Source organism: Anomaloglossus baeobatrachus, chromosome 2 (genome assembly GCF_048569485.1).
Source record: "Anomaloglossus baeobatrachus isolate aAnoBae1 chromosome 2, aAnoBae1.hap1, whole genome shotgun sequence".
In the NCBI taxonomy this organism is placed as follows: domain Eukaryota; kingdom Metazoa; phylum Chordata; class Amphibia; order Anura; family Aromobatidae; genus Anomaloglossus; species Anomaloglossus baeobatrachus.
Genome location: NC_134354.1, coordinates 549,201,127 through 549,217,397, shown reverse-complemented (window position 1 = coordinate 549,217,397; position 16,271 = coordinate 549,201,127). Strand labels below are relative to the sequence as shown.

The 16,271-nt window shown below is 47.1% G+C and overlaps 1 protein-coding gene across 2 annotated transcripts in view; it reads left to right on the top strand.

The window, feature by feature from the left end:
* MYO16 (myosin XVI) overlaps positions 1 to 16,271 on the top strand; it is a 926,147-nt gene that overhangs the window by 454,659 nt on the left and 455,217 nt on the right. The gene's annotated exons all lie outside the window — the stretch shown is intronic.

Genomic DNA, 16,271 nt, shown 5'->3' with positions numbered 1-16,271 from the left:
ACATAGTTATGTCCGTAGAATGGTGTCCCGATTGTATTTCATTATCTCCATCATTTTATATAAATCCATTAAGTATATTAATATAATGAATAATAATGGGCGAGTATGTTTGCCATTGCTCTATATTTGATCAAGCATCGGGGTGCTCAGGCATGTACGTTACTTGATCGAGTATAATAGCTGCTCGAGTGCCATGCTTGAGTCCCTGCCCCATATATTTCATAGCCGCCAATTGCAGTAAAACCATAGTCACATTGGCTACTGCCATTATAGCAATTGGCCGGCTGCAACTTCTCATCGGTTCAATATAACACCCGGGGATGTGACGCTCGGCACACTTTAACCCAGGAGCAGTGTAGGAATAGCTGCTGGAGGAGGAGTAGGTTTGGAATAGAAGCATATAGGAAAGGATTATTGCTTTACAGTCCTTGCTGCTGCACTCTAAAACCAAAAGTCCTTTGTCAGGGTTACATCTACTCTATTCCCTATTAATATTGCTGTTAGCAGCATTCTCAGTAGGGATAGCTGCAGGAGGAGAGACAGGTTTAGATAGAGTCATATAGGCAGGGATTATTGCTTTGTAGTCCTTACTGCTGCACCCTAAAACCAAAGGTTTCTTGTATGTTCTAGTGCCTATTAATACCTCAATTAGCTGCATTCACTGCAAGTATAGCTGCTGGAGGAGGGATAGGTTTGGATTAGAAGCATGTAGACAGGGATTATAGCCTTACAGTCCTATATTATCTACCTAAATAATATTTGCATGGTGTACAGTAAGGGATGGGGAAGTAGACATGCTGCTAATGGTGCACACAAAGGCCGAGGCTGTGGGCCAGGTGAAGCTGCTCCTTCTGTGGTCATGTTTGAGACTTAGCTTCCTGTCCCACTTTGCAGGGAGATGCAGGACATCACTCTTGAAGCCAGAACAGTGCAAACAGGTGGTCAGTTAAATGGCAGATAATGCTTCCAAAATATTTCCCAGCACCACCCTGTCTTCCACACTGTCCAGTCTCGCTAGACAAGAGTCTAGGCCATATAATCCTCACGCTGAACCTCATTCCTCCCACCATGGCAAGTCCAAAAAAACAAGTGATCCTACACTCGGACACTCCAAGAAGCTTTTGACATGTCCATTTATTGGTTCTTGGCCTCTTGACCTGCATGTTTCAATAGGCACATGAGGAGATTGTCTGTAGTGATGCCAAAAAAATTTGAGCAGCCATGGTCAGAAGAAGACGATGGTGGGGAAGGGAAATTAGTGTCTCAAGAAGTAGATGATGCTACACAGGTGCTAACAAGTGGAGTTGTTAAGTCAACAAGTCAGGAGGATTAGAGTGAAAAATGAGGTGGTGGACAATGAAGTCATTAACCCAACCTGGGAAAGTGTAATGCAGACCATGGACAGCAGCACACAACAAGAGGGATGCGCAGCACCACAACAGGCAGAAAGAGGCATTGAGTTGGCCAGAGGGAAAGGCGAGCACCCATAGAGTGTAAATTCCAGGGACAAATGTTAGGTGTTCTCCAGTCTGGTGCTTTTTAAGGTACTTGTGGATGATAAAAAAGGTTATTTTCAACCTGTGCCATACCAAAATCAGCAGGGGCCTGACCAATACCAGCCTTACCATCACTACCATGACCAGTCACATGTTGTAAAAGCATCCGACTGGGTGGGCTGAACACCTGGGTCCACAATCAGTGTCTGCCAATAATAACACTACCTCTTCCTCTGAGCTATGTGCTTGGCAATCCCTTTTCCAGGATGCAGGTCTGGATGCCTCCCCCCTGCACCTGTCATTGCACATTTGCACCCATCATCAGCATCCACGTCTACTTTCTTTTGTCAGCTCAGCATTTAGCTGTCCCTACTCTTAGCCCGCAAACACAAAAAAAATTCTCAGCCCCCCATCCACAGGCCCAAACACTAAACGGGCACATTTCCAGACTGCATGCCCTGGAGATGTTGTCATTTAGGCTTGTGGACACTGAGGCTTTTTGCAACCTCATGGTGGCAGCCATCCCTCAGTACTCAGTCCCTAGCCATCATTTTTTCTCCTGGAGTGCCGTCCCCACTAGAGATGAGCGAACCGGTCGCGGTTCGGCTCGAGGTTGGTTCGCCGAACGGACCTCCCGTTCGAGTTCGGTTCGTCGAACGTTCGACGAACCGAACTCGAACTGCATAGGAAACAATGGCAGGCAATCACAAACACAGAAAAACACCTAGAAAACACCCTCAAAGGTGTCCTAAAGGTGACAAACAACTCAAACACATTGGAAAGTGACAAGGACATATACTCATGCGAAAACAAAACAGCTGGACAAGGAAAAAGAGGAGGACACACAGATATAGGCATGGCACGCCCTTCTAAAATCATGTAAAACACCGCAAGGTGACTCCAAGCGGAGTCTCCCTTTTTTTCCAAAAATTGGGCCCCACACACCCACCCATTCAGTGGCAGCAGTTGTGCCCTAGTTGTACACTTCACAGCTACATTTGCATCAAGCACATTCAAAAATACGCCATTCTTATCCGTCCCCAGGATGACACCGGGGTAGGTAGCAAAGTCTTTCCTGATCCCAGCTCTGTTCATCTTGGCTTCTTTTAAAAACACATCAAGCAAGGGTTACTCCAAGCGGAGTCTCCCTTTTTTTCCAAAAATTGGGCCCCACACACCCACCCATTCAGTGGCAGCAGTTGTGCCCTAGTTGTACACTTCACAGCTACATTTGCATCAAGCACATTCAAAAATACGCCATTCTTATCCATCCCCAGGATGACACCGGGGTAGGTAGCAAAGTCTTTGCTGACCCATGACTTGTTCATCTTGGCTTCTTTTAAAAACAATGTAAGCAAGGGTTACTCCAAGCGGAGTCTCCCTTTTTTCCAAAAATTGGGCCCCACACACCCACCCATTCAGTGGCAGCAGTTGTGCCCCAGTTGTACACTTCACAGCTAGATTTGCATCAAGCACATTCAAAAATACGTCATTCTTATCCGTCCCCAGGATGACACCGGGGTAGGTAGCAAAGTCTTTCCTGATCCCAGCTCTGTTCATCTTGGCTTCTTTTAAAAACAATGTAAGCAAGGGTTACTCCAAGCGGAGTCTCCCTTTTTTTCCAAAAATTGGGCCCCACACACCCACCCATTCAGTGGCAGCACTTGTGCCCTAGTTGTACACTTCACAGCTAGATTTGCATCAAGCACATTCCAAAATACACCATAATTAACCGTCCCCAGGATGACACCAGGGTAGGTAGCAAAGTCTTTCCTGATCCCAGCTCTGTTCATCTTGGCTTCTTTTAAAAACAATGTAAGCAAGGGTTACTCCAAGCGGAGTCTCCCTTTTTTCCAAAAATTGGGCCCCACACACACCCACCCCTTCAGTGGCAGCAGTTGTGCCCTAGTTGTACACTTCACAGCTACATTTGCATCAAGCACATTCAAAAATACGCCATTCTTATCCGTCCCCAGGATGACACCGGGGTAGGTAGCAAAGTCTTTCCTGATCCCAGCTCTGTTCATCTTGGCTTCTTTTAAAAACACATCAAGCAAGGGTTACTCCAAGCGGAGTCTCCCTTTTTTCCAAAAATTGGGCCCCACACACCCACCCATTCAGTGGCAGCAGTTGTGCCCCAGTTGTACACTTCACAGCTAGATTTGCATCAAGCACATTCAAAAATACGTCATTCTTATCCGTCCCCAGGATGACACCGGGGTAGGTAGCAAAGTCTTTCCTGATCCCAGCTCTGTTCATCTTGGCTTCTTTTAAAAACACATCAAGCAAGGGTTACTCCAAGCGGAGTCTCCCTTTTTTTCCAAAAATTGGGCCCCACACACCCACCCATTCAGTGGCAGCAGTTGTGCCCCAGTTGTACACTTCACAGCTACATTTGCATCAAGCACATTCAAAAATACGCCATTCTTATCCGTCCCCAGGATGACACCGGGGTAGGTAGCAAAGTCTTTCCTGATCCCAGCTCTGTTCATCTTGGCTTCTTTTAAAAACACATCAAGCAAGGGTTACTCCAAGCGGAGTCTCCCTTTTTTTCCAAAAATTGGGCCCCACACACCCACCCATTCAGTGGCAGCAGTTGTGCCCTAGTTGTACACTTCACAGCTACATTTGCATCAAGCACATTCAAAAATACGCCATTCTTATCCATCCCCAGGATGACACCGGGGTAGGTAGCAAAGTCTTTGCTGACCCATGACTTGTTCATCTTGGCTTCTTTTAAAAACAATGTAAGCAAGGGTTACTCCAAGCGGAGTCTCCCTTTTTTTCCAAAAATTGGGCCCCACACACCCACCCATTCAGTGGCAGCACTTGTGCCCTAGTTGTACACTTCACAGCTAGATTTGCATCAAGCACATTCCAAAATACACCATAATTAACCGTCCCCAGGATGACACCAGGGTAGGTAGCAAAGTCTTTCCTGATCCCAGCTCTGTTCATCTTGGCTTCTTTTAAAAACAATGTAAGCAAGGGTTACTCCAAGCGGAGTCTCCCTTTTTTCCAAAAATTGGGCCCCACACACACCCACCCCTTCAGTGGCAGCAGTTGTGCCCTAGTTGTACACTTCACAGCTACATTTGCATCAAGCACATTCAAAAATACGCCATTCTTATCCGTCCCCAGGATGACACCGGGGTAGGTAGCAAAGTCTTTCCTGATCCCAGCTCTGTTCATCTTGGCTTCTTTTAAAAACACATCAAGCAAGGGTTACTCCAAGCGGAGTCTCCCTTTTTTTCCAAAAATTGGGCCCCACACACCCACCCATTCAGTGGCAGCAGTTGTGCCCCAGTTGTACACTTCACAGCTACATTTGCATCAAGCACATTCAAAAATACGCCATTCTTATCCGTCCCCAGGATGACACCGGGGTAGGTAGCAAAGTCTTTCCTGATCCCAGCTCTGTTCATCTTGGCTTCTTTTAAAAACACATCAAGCAAGGGTTACTCCAAGCGGAGTCTCCCTTTTTTTCCAAAAATTGGGCCCCACACACCCACCCATTCAGTGGCAGCAGTTGTGCCCTAGTTGTACACTTCACAGCTACATTTGCATCAAGCACATTCAAAAATACGCCATTCTTATCCATCCCCAGGATGACACCGGGGTAGGTAGCAAAGTCTTTGCTGACCCATGACTTGTTCATCTTGGCTTCTTTTAAAAACAATGTAAGCAAGGGTTACTCCAAGCGGAGTCTCCCTTTTTTCCAAAAATTGGGCCCCACACACCCACCCATTCAGTGGCAGCAGTTGTGCCCCAGTTGTACACTTCACAGCTAGATTTGCATCAAGCACATTCAAAAATACGTCATTCTTATCCGTCCCCAGGATGACACCGGGGTAGGTAGCAAAGTCTTTCCTGATCCCAGCTCTGTTCATCTTGGCTTCTTTTAAAAACACATCAAGCAAGGGTTACTCCAAGCGGAGTCTCCCTTTTTTTCCTAAAATTGGGCCCCACACACCCACCCATTCAGTGGCAGCAGTTGTGCCCCAGTTGTATACTTCACAGCTACATTTGCATCAAGCACATTCAAAAATACGCCATTCTTATCCGTCCCCAGGATGACACCGGGGTAGGTAGCAAAGTCTTTCCTGATCCCAGCTCTGTTCATCTTGGCTTCTTTTAAAAACACATCAAGCAAGGGTTACTCCAAGCGGAGTCTCCCTTTTTTTCCAAAAATTGGGCCCCACACACCCACCCATTCAGTGGCAGCAGTTGTGCCCCAGTTGTACACTTCACAGCTAGATTTGCATCAAGCACATTCAAAAATACGTCATTCTTATCCGTCCCCAGGATGACACCGGGGTAGGTAGCAAAGTCTTTCCTGATCCCAGCTCTGTTCATCTTGGCTTCTTTTAAAAACAATGTAAGCAAGGGTTACTCCAAGCGGAGTCTCCCTTTTTTTCAAAAAATTGGGCCCCACACACCCACCCATTCAGTGGCAGCACTTGTGCCCTAGTTGTACACTTCACAGCTAGATTTGCATCAAGCACATTCAAAATCCACAAGCATTTACTCTCCCCAGGATGACACAGGGGTTGTAAATTCCTTCTGGATCCATGACTTGTTCATTTTGATGAACGTCAGTCTGTCCACATTGTCACTGGACAGACGCGTGCGCTTATCTGTCAGCACACACCCAGCAGCACTGAAGACACGTTCAGAGACAACGCTGGCAGCTGGACACGACAAAATCTCCAAGGCGTAAGTTGCGAGCTCTGGCCATTTTTCTAGGTTTGAAGCCCAAAAGGAGCAAGGCTCCAGTTGCACAGTCATGGCATCGATGTTCATTTGGAGATACTCCTGTATCATCCTCTCCAGCCGTTGACTATGTGTCAGACTTGTTGTCTCTGGTGGCCTTGCAAAGGAGGGTCTAAAAAAATTATGAAAAGATTCCATAAAATTGCTGTTACCAGCACCAGATACGGTCCTACTGGTACGTGTAGACTGTTGAAGATGACGAGACCGTCCCATGTTTGTCAAGTTACAACTGGGAGATTCACTCCCTGCACCTGCACGGTTGTTTGGTGGAAAAGCAGATCTAAGATCGAGTAACAGCTTCTGCTGATACTCCTGCATACGTGCGTCCCTTTCTATGGCTGGAATTATGTCACAAAATTTGGACTTGTACCGGGGATCTAATAGTGTGGCAAGCCAGTAGTCATCATCACTTCTAATTTTGACAATACGAGGGTCATGTTGGAGGTAGTGCAACAAGAAGGCACTCATGTGTCTTGCGCAGCCATGTGGACCAAGTCCACGCTGTGTTTGTGGCATAGAGGTGCTAACCGTTCTTTCTTCCTCTGACATCTCCCCCCAACCTCTTTCAACTGAAATTTGACCAAGGTCTCCCTCATCTGCTGAGTCTTCCATGTCCATGGACAGTTCGTCCTCCATTTCTTCATGTCCTCCTGCACCTTCCTCAACATCTCGCCTGCTACCATGCGCCCTTGTTGATCCCTGTACCCCATGCTCCCATGCCTGGTGCCTTGGTGATGATGAACGTCTGGACCTTGGTGATGTTGTTGTGTCTTGCGCATATGAATCCTCCTGTAGCTCATCCCCTTCCTGTTGTCCCACCCCCTGACTCCGAATAGTGTTTAGCGTGTGTTCCAGCATGTAAATGACTGGAATCGTCATGCTGATAATGGCATTGTCAGCGCTAAACATATTCGTCGCCATGTCGAAACTGTGCAGAACGGTGCATAGGTCCTTGATCTGAGACCACTCCATCAGGGTGATCTGCCCCACCCCTGCATCTCGTTGGCCCAGGCTATACGTCATGACGTATTGCACCAGGGCACGGCGGTGCTGCCACAGTCGCTGTAACATGTGGAGAGTTGAATTCCAGCGTGTCGCCACATCGCATTTCAGGCGATGAACCGGCAGGCCGAAAGACTTCTGGAGCGATGCAAGTCGCTCAGCTGCGGCGCTTGAACGGCGGAAGTGAGCAGACAGTTTTCGTGCCCTGTTCAGAAGGCCATCTAGGCCGGGATACTGTGTTAAAAATTGCTGCACGACAAGGTTCAACACGTGAGCCATACAAGGTACGTGTGTCACCTTGCCCAGGCGAAGGGCCGCACCCAGGTTTGCAGCATTGTCGCACACGGCCTTACCAGGCTGCAGGTTGAGTGGAGACAACCATTTATTAAACTCGGACCGCAGAGCTGACCACAACTCCTCAGCTGTGTGACTCTTATTCCCAAGACATGTCAAGCTAAAGACCGCCTGATGCCGTTGCGCTCTGCTGCCAGCATAGTAATGAGGGGTGCGTGATTCCTTCTGCGCAGTGAGAACGCTGGTGGCCTGACCAGGCAGACTTGGGGCGGAGGTGGAGGACCCAGATGAGGTGGAGGATGCAGAAGCAGTGGCGGAACTTGGACAGACAGAGGATTGACACACAAGTCGTGGGGACGGCAAGACTTGTGCAGCAGACCCTTCACGATCTATCACCATAGTTACCCAGTGCCCAGTCAGCGACATGTAACGTCCCTGTCCATGCTTACTGGTCCAAGTATCGGTGGTGAAATGCACCCGTTCACACACAGAGTTTCTCAAGGAAGCGGTGATGTTGTGTGCGACATGCTGGTGTAGCGCGGGCACACCTTTCTTAGAGAAGTAGTGGCGACTAGGCATCTGGTACTGGGGCACAGCGACAGACATAAGGTCTCTAAAATCCTGTGTGTCCACTAGGCGGAAAGGCAGCATTTCGGTAGCCAACAGCTTACAGAGGGATAGAGTCAACCTCTTAGCTTTGTCATGGGTCGGAGGAAGTGGCCTTTTATTTGACCACATCTGAGGGACAGAGATCTGGCTGCTGTGTGTAGACGGTGTTGAGTAGGGTGTCCCTGGAAAAATGCAGGTTTGTGAGGAAAGTACAGGCGGAGACATGATGTTGCCTTCATCCAACGTTGGTGCTATCGATGTCTGAGAGAGCTGTACACACTCACTTGTTTCCCCTTCCAAACCAACTGACGACCTTACAAGCAAACTGCCTGTTGCGGTTACAGTGGTGGAAGTTTTGCGTGGAAAAACAGGTGTGACAGCTGTCCCCACAGTCCTAGAAGATGAAGAGCGCGCGGATGCACTGGAAGGGGCGGGCGGTGGATGGTTCGCTCCGCTAGGCCGCATTGCAGCACGGTGAGCTTCCCACCGGGACTTATGATATTTAGTCATGTGACGATTCATGGAAGAAGTTGTCAAACTGCTGTGGTTTTGACCTCTACTAACAGAATCATGACAAATGTTACATATCACATGAGTTGGGCGATCTTTTACGATGTGAAAAAAGGACCAGGCTAGGCAAGGCTTAGAGGCCATGCGACCTGTTGATCCACCCCGAATAATGCTCATAGGCAGAGTGGTGGCTGAGGATGCAGTTGTAGACGTGCTACCAGTGCTCCGACTCTGTCCAGGAAGGTGCAAGGTAACTTCGTCGTCGGTTGCATCCTCCTCCACCGCCTCTGTTGACCTCCTCGAGTGCCTGACTGGGGGTTGACAGTAGGTGGGATCTAGAACGTCATCATCAATTGTTGTGTTTGCACTCCCCTCCCCCTCAGACCGAGCCTCTTCTTGCCCTGACCGAATATTTAAGTTGTCATCCCAATCGGGTATCTGCGTCTCATCTTCATCAGTATGTTCCTCATTGTCTATAACCACAGGTGTTACAGTTTGTGACAAAGGGTCAACATTATGCTCAGAAACTTGGTCCTCACGGCCTGAATCAGAGTCACAAAGGTTCTGGGCATCACTGCAGACCATTTCCTGTTCTGTACTCACTGTAGCTTGGGAGCAGACCTCTGATTCCCAGGCTATAGTGTGACTGAACAGCTCTGCAGACTCAGCCATCTCAGTTCCACCATACTGTGCAGGGCTGATGGAGACTTCAGAGCTGGGAGAAATCAAGTGTGATTGGGATGACAACTCAGAGGACTGGTGTTTTTTGGATGCGGTACTTGAAGTGGCTGAGAGGGCACTTGTTGGACCACTTGAGATCCATTCAAGCATTTTCCTTTTTTGCCCATCATCTACCTTTGTTCCTCTTGTTCGTGTCCGTAAAAAAGGGAGCACATCGGATTGTCCACAATAAGTAGTAGACATCTTACTTTTGCTAGTAGATGGTCTATCTGCAGCAGATGATAATGGAGCTTTGCCACCTTCCCCACTGACAAAACCTTTTTTGCCTTTTCCACCACGCCTCTTCCCCTTTCCACCAGCATCTGTCATTTTGCCACTCATGTTGATTGCGACAAGATTGTGGACTGAAAATGTGGTAGTAAAAATTGAGAGGTGGTGAAGATTGCAGTGTTGGTCTAGCTTTATTAACAGCAGAATAATAAAGAATAAATATCCCTGACAATGTAACTTAGTTATAATTAGTTGGAGTGTGCAACGCAGGCAGACGTGCTGCAAATGTCTTGGCACTAGTGGGACTAAAGCAAAGTCCAATAGCCACGTATAGGATGCCACTAGGTACACTAAGTGTTTGCTAGTATAATGGCTTAGTTATAATTAGGGGGAGTGTGCAACGCAGGCAGATGCGCTCTGCAAATGTCTTGGCACTAGTGGGACTATAGCAAAGTCCAATAGCCACGTATAGGATGCCACTAGGTACACTGAGTGTTTGCTAGTATAATGGCTTAGTTATAATTAGTTGGAGTGTGCAACGCAGGCAGATGCGCTCTGCAAATGTCTTGGCACTAGTGGGACTATAGCAAAGTCCAATAGCCACGTATAGGATGCCACTAGGTACACTGAGTGTGTGCTAGTATAATGGCTTAGTTATAATTAGTTGGAGTGTGCAACGCAGGCAGATGCGTTCTGCAAATGTCTTGGCACTAGTGGGACTAAAGCAAAGTCCAATAGCCACGTATAGGATGCCACTAGGTACACTAAGTGTTTGCTAGTATAATGGCTTAGTTATAATTAGTTGGAGTGTGCAACGCAGGCAGATGCGCTCTGCAAATGTCTTGGCACTAGTGGGACTATAGCAAAGTCCAATAGCCACGTATAGGATGCCACTAGGTACACTGAGTGTGTGCTAGTATAATGGCTTAGTTATAATTAGTTGGAGTGTGCAACGCAGGCAGATGCGTTCTGCAAATGTCTTGGCACTAGTGGGACTAAAGCAAAGTCCAATAGCCACGTATAGGATGCCACTAGGTACACTAAGTGTTTGCTAGTATAATGGCTTAGTTATAATTAGTTGGAGTGTGCAACGCAGGCAGATGCGCTCTGCAAATGTCTTGGCACTAGTGGGACTATAGCAAAGTCCAATAGCCACGTATAGGATGCCACTAGGTACACTGAGTGTGTGCTAGTATAATGGCTTAGTTATAATTAGTTGGAGTGTGCAACGCAGGCAGATGCGCTCTGCAAATGTCTTGGCACTAGTGGGACTATAGCAAAGTCCAATAGCCACGTATAGGATGCCACTAGGTATACTGAGTGTGTGCTAGTATAATGGCTTAGTTATAATTAGTTGGAGTGTGCAACGCAGGCAGATGTGTTCTGCAAATGTCTTGGCACTAGTGGGACTAAAGCAAAGTCCAATAGCCACGTATAGGATGCCACTAGGTACACTGAGTGTGTGCTAGTATAATGGCTTAGTTATAATTAGTTGGAGTGTGCAACGCAGGCAGATGCGTTCTGCAAATGTCTTGGCACTAGTGGGACTATAGCAAAGTCCAATAGCCACGTATAGGATGCCACTAGGTACACTGAGTGTGTGCTAGTATAATGGCTTAGTTATAATTAGTTGGAGTGTGCAACGCAGGCAGATGCGCTCTGCAAATGTCTTGGCACTAGTGGGACTATAGCAAAGTCCAATAGCCACGTATAGGATGCCACTAGGTACACTGAGTGTGTGCTAGTATAATGGCTTAGTTATAATTAGTTGGAGTGTGCAACGCAGGCAGATGCGTTCTGCAAATGTCTTGGCACTAGTGGGACTATAGCAAAGTCCAATAGCCACGTATAGGATGCCACTAGGTACACTGAGTGTGTGCTAGTATAATGGCTTAGTTATAATTAGTTGGAGTGTGCAACGCAGGCAGATGCGTTCTGCAAATGTCTTGGCACTAGTGGGACTAAAGCAAAGTCCAATAGCCACGTATAGGATGCCACTAGGTACACTAAGTGTTTGCTAGTATAATGGCTTAGTTATAATTAGTTGGAGTGTGCAACGCAGGCAGATGCGCTCTGCAAATGTCTTGGCACTAGTGGGACTATAGCAAAGTCCAATAGCCACGTATAGGATGCCACTAGGTACACTGAGTGTGTGCTAGTATAATGGCTTAGTTATAATTAGTTGGAGTGTGCAACGCAGGCAGATGCGCTCTGCAAATGTCTTGGCACTAGTGGGACTATAGCAAAGTCCAATAGCCACGTATAGGATGCCACTAGGTACACTGAGTGTGTGCTAGTATAATGGCTTAGTTATAATTAGTTGGAGTGTGCAACGCAGGCAGATGCGTTCTGCAAATGTCTTGGCACTAGTGGGACTAAAGCAAAGTCCAATAGCCACGTATAGGATGCCACTAGGTACACTAAGTGTTTGCTAGTATAATGGCTTAGTTATAATTAGTTGGAGTGTGCAACGCAGGCAGATGCGCTCTGCAAATGTCTTGGCACTAGTGGGACTATAGCAAAGTCCAATAGCCACGTATAGGATGCCACTAGGTACACTGAGTGTGTGCTAGTATAATGGCTTAGTTATAATTAGTTGGAGTGTGCAACGCAGGCAGATGCGTTCTGCAAATGTCTTGGCACTAGTGGGACTAAAGCAAAGTCCAATAGCCACGTATAGGATGCCACTAGGTACACTGAGTGTGTGCTAGTATAATGGCTTAGTTATAATTAGTTGGAGTGTGCAACGCAGGCAGATGCGTTCTGCAAATGTCTTGGCACTAGTGGGACTATAGCAAAGTCCAATAGCCACGTATAGGATGCCACTAGGTACACTGAGTGTGTGCTAGTATAATGGCTTAGTTATAATTAGTTGGAGTGTGCAACGCAGGCAGATGCGCTCTGCAAATGTCTTGGCACTAGTGGGACTATAGCAAAGTCCAATAGCCACGTATAGGATGCCACTAGGTACACTGAGTGTGTGCTAGTATAATGGCTTAGTTATAATTAGTTGGAGTGTGCAACGCAGGCAGATGCGTTCTGCAAATGTCTTGGCACTAGTGGGACTAAAGCAAAGTCCAATAGCCACGTATAGGATGCCACTAGGTACACTGAGTGTGTGCTAGTATAATGGCTTAGTTATAATTAGTTGGAGTGTGCAACGCAGGCAGATGCGCTCTGCAAATGTCTTGGCACTAGTGGGACTATAGCAAAGTCCAATAGCCACGTATAGGATGCCACTAGGTACACTAAGTGTTTGCTAGTATAATGGCTTAGTTATAATTAGTTGGAGTGTGCAACGCAGGCAGATGCGCTCTGCAAATGTCTTGGCACTAGTGGGACTATAGCAAAGTCCAATAGCCACGTATAGGATGCCACTAGGTACACTGAGTGTGTGCTAGTATAATGGCTTAGTTATAATTAGTTGGAGTGTGCAACGCAGGCAGATGCGTTCTGCAAATGTCTTGGCACTAGTGGGACTAAAGCAAAGTCCAATAGCCACGTATAGGATGCCACTAGGTACACTAAGTGTTTGCTAGTATAATGGCTTAGTTATAATTAGTTGGAGTGTGCAACGCAGGCAGATGCGTTCTGCAAATGTCTTGGCACTAGTGGGACTAAAGCAAAGTCCAATAGCCACGTATAGGATGCCACTAGGTACACTAAGTGTTTGCTAGTATAATGGCTTAGTTATAATTAGTTGGAGTGTGCAACGCAGGCAGAGGCGCTCTGCAAATGTCTTGGCACTAGTGGGACTATAGCAAAGTCCAATAGCCACGTATAGGATGCCACTAGGTACACTGAGTGTTTGCTAGTATAATGGCTTAGTTATAATTAGTTGTAGTGTGCAATGCAGGCAGACGTGCTCTGCAAATGTCTTTGCACTAGTGGGACTATAGCAAAGTCCAATAGCCACAGATAGGATGCCACTAGGTACACTGAGTGTTTGCTAGTATAATGGCTTAGTTATGAGTTGGAGTGTGCAGAGGACAAGAGGGTACAGTGGCAGGATTGTGGTGCTCTGGGTAGAGGAATGGAAGCCTGCCTTTCTATTCCCTCCTAATGGTGAAATGCAGGGAGGAAATCCCTGACCTTGGCTGCACAGACGCTGGCGCTGTTTTCAGGACCTGTCACCTTAACTCTGACCCTGCCGGTTTGAGCCCTTAAAAGGACTGCTATAAAGTGCTCTCCCTATGCTGTCTAACGCTGTGTATGCAGCGCATACAGCTGTATCGGCTATAGGACTCAGGATGACGGAGCTGCGACAGTGATGTCTGACACCCAAGACGCAGAAGGCAGATAATGGCGTCCGTGAAGAAAATGTCCGGTTTTATAATGCAGGGACATGTGACATGCAGATCCTATCACACATGCCGTTGCTTCTCTGGCTCAAAGTCCACTTAGCTGTGTGTGTGTCTGTGATTGGCTGACATGCTGGCCCGCCCCACAAGACGCGCGCGCTTAGGGAAGGAAGACAAGAAAAAAAAAAAAAAAAATGGCGATCGCCATTATAGAAACAGCAGTGATCTGAAGGCGCTGTTCACGCACACTATACACTGAAATGTGATAATAGTTTGATTCACAGAGTGACTTACACTATTACAGCAGAAACCAAGCTATGATTTAGCTGTTTTTTGGCTGCTAGAACCGTTCTCGAACGTTTCTAGAACTATCGAGCTTTTGCAAAAAGCTCGAGTTCTAGTTCGATCTAGAACATGCCCCAAAATCACTCGAGCCTAGAACTGGAGAACCACGAACCACGAACCGCGCTCAACTCTAGTCCCCACCTTACACCTTGCACAAGCATGTGACTCATAACATCACCCAGGCACTGGCTAATGCAGTTGCAAGGAAGGTCCACTTAACCACCGACACATGGATGCTTTCTTGTGGCCAGGAATGCTACATTTCCCTGCCAGCACACTTGGTGAACCATGTGAAGGCTGGAACTGTGTCGGAGTCTGGGACAGCACACGTGCTACCGATATCTACGATTGCGGGTCCTAGTTCCATTAGGGTTTCCCCCTCCTCCAACACCAGTTCATGCACTGCCTATTCCTCCATCTCCAAATTGTCATCTCAGAGTACGCCATTCATAGCAGCCACAAGCTGGAAGCACTGTAGCACTGTCTTTGTGAAGCATCAACAGGCTCTGCTGAAGCAAAATTCTTTAGGTGACAAACTGCACACTGCCGCAGAGGTGTGGAAAGCATTAACTGACCAGACAGAACTGTGTCTCCCATCGCTGAACTCACAACCAGACATGGTCGTGTGTAATAATGGCCATAACCTGATGGCGGCTCTGAAGCTTAGCAAGCTTGCACAAGTACCACACCTGGCCCATGTGCTCAGCTTGATGGTTCAGCAGCTTTTGAAAACCTACTCAGATTTGCCTTAGCTTTTTGTGAATGTACGTCGCATGTGTGCCCATTTCTACAAGTCAGTTACAACTGCCGCTGGTCTGGCAATGCTGCAGCAGCACTTGTAAGTGCTAGCTCACCGAATAGTGTGCAACCTGCCCACGCATTGGAACTTCACATTACACATGTTGGTGAGGTTTTATGAGTACAAGAGGGCAGTAGTTGAATACCAGTTATAACATGCCCGTGAGTATTTCGGTAAGCCTCCGCACATAAGAACCAATAAGTGGCCATAGATGTCTGACATCTGTAAGGTTCTACAAAACTTTGAGGAATCAACAAAGATGGTGAGTGGCGATGAAGCCATAATCAGCGCAACCATCCTGCTTCTGTGTCTCACAAAACGCTTGCAACTCACAATTTAAGAGGAAGCATTGCATGTGGACCAGGTGGAGATGGAGGAAGAAAGTACACAGGGTGATACTAACCAACCCAACCTCATTTCATCTTTTAAGTGCGGATTGGAGATAATGAGGAGGAGGAAAGTCTGAGGAGGATATAGTTGCCTGTGCTACAGAGGGTACTACCTACACAAGCCTCATCCCGTCTTTTCAGCATGGAGGAGGAGAGGGAAGATCAGGTGGAAAGTTTTCTTCTTGGTGAGGACAGAGAAGTCTTTCCTCTTGGGAGTCTGGCACACATGACTGATTTTATGTCCCACTGCCTTGACCCTCGAGTTATATGCGATATACACTAATTACTGTTTGTTAACTATTCTTGACCCATGCTACAATGAGAACCTTCCATTTATTCTTCATGTGGCAGAGAGGGCTAGTAAAATGATGCTATACTAGAAGGCCCTAGTCAAACAATTAGTACAAAAATTTCCATCTGACAATGCTGGTGGCAGGGGTCATAGTTCCTTGGGCAACCAAGGAGGAGAGACAAGGGAAACACTCACCAGGTCCAACAAAGGCAGGGATGAGCAAGGTAGTCTGACAAGGTACCTAGCCGACCATACCAATGTCCTCTGTGATTCATCTGTTCTGTATAACTATTGGATATCCAAGCTGGACAGGTGACATGAACTGTCCCTCTGTGCCTTGGAGGTGCTTGTCTGCCCAGCAGCTAAGTTTTGTTGGCAAGGGTTTCTATTGCCAAAGGGGGCATAGTAACTGATTGGCACATCTGTCAACTGAAAATGCTGACAGGTTGACTCCTATAAAATTTAACAATACCTGGATTGGCCAAGATTTCTCTTAGAAAAGCAATGAGA